Source organism: Miscanthus floridulus, chromosome 18 (genome assembly GCF_019320115.1).
Source record: "Miscanthus floridulus cultivar M001 chromosome 18, ASM1932011v1, whole genome shotgun sequence".
NCBI lineage: Eukaryota > Viridiplantae > Streptophyta > Magnoliopsida > Poales > Poaceae > Miscanthus > Miscanthus floridulus.
The window spans coordinates 127,041,041-127,043,975 of record NC_089597.1 but is presented as its reverse complement, the minus strand read 5'-3'; the positions used below and the strand labels follow the sequence as shown (position 1 = coordinate 127,043,975).

General features: G+C 43.2%; 1 non-coding gene across 1 annotated transcript; it reads left to right on the top strand.

Annotated features, from left to right (window-relative positions):
- Nucleotides 1–1,700: 1,700 nt before the first annotated feature.
- On the top strand, nt 1,701–1,807 carry LOC136524948 (small nucleolar RNA R71). Its single transcript, XR_010776293.1, has one exon. It is a non-coding gene; the product is annotated as a small nucleolar RNA R71 (small nucleolar RNA).
- The last annotated feature ends 1,128 nt before the right edge of the window (nt 1,808–2,935 follow it).

Below are 2,935 nucleotides of genomic sequence, written 5' to 3'. Positions count from 1 at the left end.
ACCCTTGATATTTCTTCCTTTTTCTTTAGGTTGTTCTTTTTCTACTTTAGCCTCTTTTATTTTCCTTATTTTCTTGTTGAGGTTGTCCATCAGTTGAGGTTGTATCTCAACCTCTTTTATGCCTTGTGGATTTGGCCCGTATTTGATGCGAATCATAAAGCATTGTTCTTATCAGGGCCAAAAGTCGAACTTCTCTTCTTTGCCATTGATGTTGAAGTAGATTTCTCTAGCTCCAACATTGATTTATGCTCCTACAATGCTGAGGAATGGTCACCCAAAGATGATGGGCGATTCCTTCATTGTTTCCATGTCTAGCGCCATGAAGTCAACAGGGACAAAGTAACCCCTGGATTTTCACCGAGATGTCTTCAGCGATCCCAGCTAGATAGCGGACTATGGAGTCCACCAGTTGGAGAATCATTAGCGTTGGTGCTAAGTGTGTGAAGTTTGGCTTGTCAAAGATGGTCTTGAGCATAACGCTCACACTTGCCCCCAAGATCACACAAGGCATGATCGAACTGTTGGGTGCCAATTGAGCATGTGATGGTGGGGCACCCAGGGTCCTTCTTTTTCTCAGGTAAATGGTTGAGTATAGCAGCGCTACACTCTTCTGTTAGCTTGATGACCTCTGTGGATGGCAAAGGCCGTTTGTTGTTGATGATATCTTTGATGTATTTCGTATAAGAAGGTACATGTAAGACGTCCATTAATGGGACGCTCACATGTATCTTTTCTATCATCTCCACGAAACGACCAAATTGCTCATCCACGGCCTGCTTTCTTTTCCTTGTTGGAAATGGCAAGTAGTTTGTATCAACAAAATCTTGTGGTGTCATTTCCTCTCCTTCCTCTTGGTCTTTTTGCGTTTTTGTTGATGGTGAAGGTCCTTCCTCCTATTTCCCTTGTGCTTTTCCTGCTTTATCATTAGGATTTGGTGGATCATGAGTGGACTTACCACCCCTCGTGGTCACCTCATTAACTTTTTCAAGAGAATTCTTGGGTTGCCCTGGGATCTTCCCTTCATTATTAACAAGAATAGAAGCAACAATTTGAGCTAATTTTGTTTCTATCATTTTGTTAAAGCTCAATTGATTTTGAACAGAGGAAGTTAAACCTTCTATTTTAAAGTTAATATTTTCTAGCATTTTTTCATTGTAAGTTAGCTTTTTAGTAAGATTTTCATTTATTTTTTCCTGGCCTAGTACCAGGTTTTTCAAGGAAGGTTGATTCAAATTGTAATTTGAGTTGAAGTTCGAATTACCTCCTTACGGGTGGGATTAATTGTTCCACCCGTTGTTATTTTGGTGGCGATACCCGTTGTTGATGTAAGAAGCTTCTTCATGGGTCTCGGGGCAGTCATTCCCTGAGTGGCCAACTCCACCACAGACCTCACACTGTCATGTGTGAGTCCATGGCCTAGACAGTGCTTTGCATGGCTTCTTTCTCCGCAGCATGTTCGTCTAGTCTTTTCATTAATAAATCTATTTTTGTGGCAAGCATATCCGCCTCCTTCATGGTATACATGCCTTTTTGTTGTCTATGCTCCTCCCCCAGCTTCGGTTTGCCACCATTTTTTGATGAGAGTCTTAGCTCCGTCAGCGGTGAGGGAGAGAAACGCTCCTTCCAGCAGCGACATCGATGTGCCCCTTCGACATGGGCGTGAGCCCTTTGTAGAAGTTTTGGAGAACTGCTAGTCTTCCATCCCGTGGTGCGGGCAGGCTTGGATATAATCCTAGAGCCTTTCCCATGCCTCGAGGATGGACTCAATTGAAGTCTGCTAGAAATTTAAAATTTTCCCCCTCAGGGCAGTGGTTTTGCCCATGGGGAAAAACTTCATGAGGAACACCATGGAATATTTGTTCCACGTATTGACAGCTTCCTTGCTCTGATAGAACCACTATTTCGCCTTTCTCGCGAGGGAGAAGGGAAACAAGCGAAGCCTGATGCAAGCTGGTGCGACATCCCTTATTACGATAGTGTCGCACAGCTTAAGGAAGTGCTGAAGATGAGTGTTCGCGTCCTCGTTGGGCAAGCCACAGAATTGGCTTGCCTATACCATCAGTGATTAGGCTAGTCCGGAGTTCAAAGTTTCTAGACCCAGTGTTGACAGCGGGCCCAACGGGCACTGTTGGCAACAGCGGGGGTGGAGTAGTCATGGAGTGACTTGGCCATGGAGATAGTTGTGGATGGTACGGGGGTGACTGGTAAGACTAATGTGTAGTGGTAGAAGAAGAAGAGGTACGAGACCTGTTCTTCCTTAGGAGTGTGTCCGGATTGTCAATGTAGTTGTTCAGGTAGGTCAAAATGACTCATGCACTATCCTATTTTCATTCCACAACAAGGAAGAAAACAAGCAGAATTAGCCTGCATAAACTATGGCTACCATGACATGCATGTTATCACTGTTCATGTTATGCTAGACTTAGTAATCCTTTGCCCTCCCCAGGCAACTGGCGCTACAAATGCTTGTTGGCATTTCTTAACGCAATCACCAAGTGAGGAGGTTTTAGGTCCATTCACCGGTAACGGCTGCCAGAAATGCCAGTTGGTATTTCTTAACACCATTACTAAGATTGAGTTAATCTTAGCAATGCTGCTAGGAAACACCAACTACGATAGTCCTTAAAGATTACAGACAATTCCGCAAGCGTACGGAGCTATCATTGTAGCATTTCATCCAGAAGTATTCAGGGTATCAGTTATTTATATTTTCCCAATGGAGGGCAAGGTGTACCAAGTAGTCTAATATTGACATAAATAGGATTACATACTTGCATAATAGACCATAGTTCATGGCAGGGGTAAAATTGGTAATTGAGGATAGTGGACACACATCAAGGCTAACCTTAAGGATAAAAGAAAAAAAAAGAATAAAATAATATTCCTACGTGGAGCTGGCATGTTCTAATATAGTCGTGCAAAGAACAGTCAATGA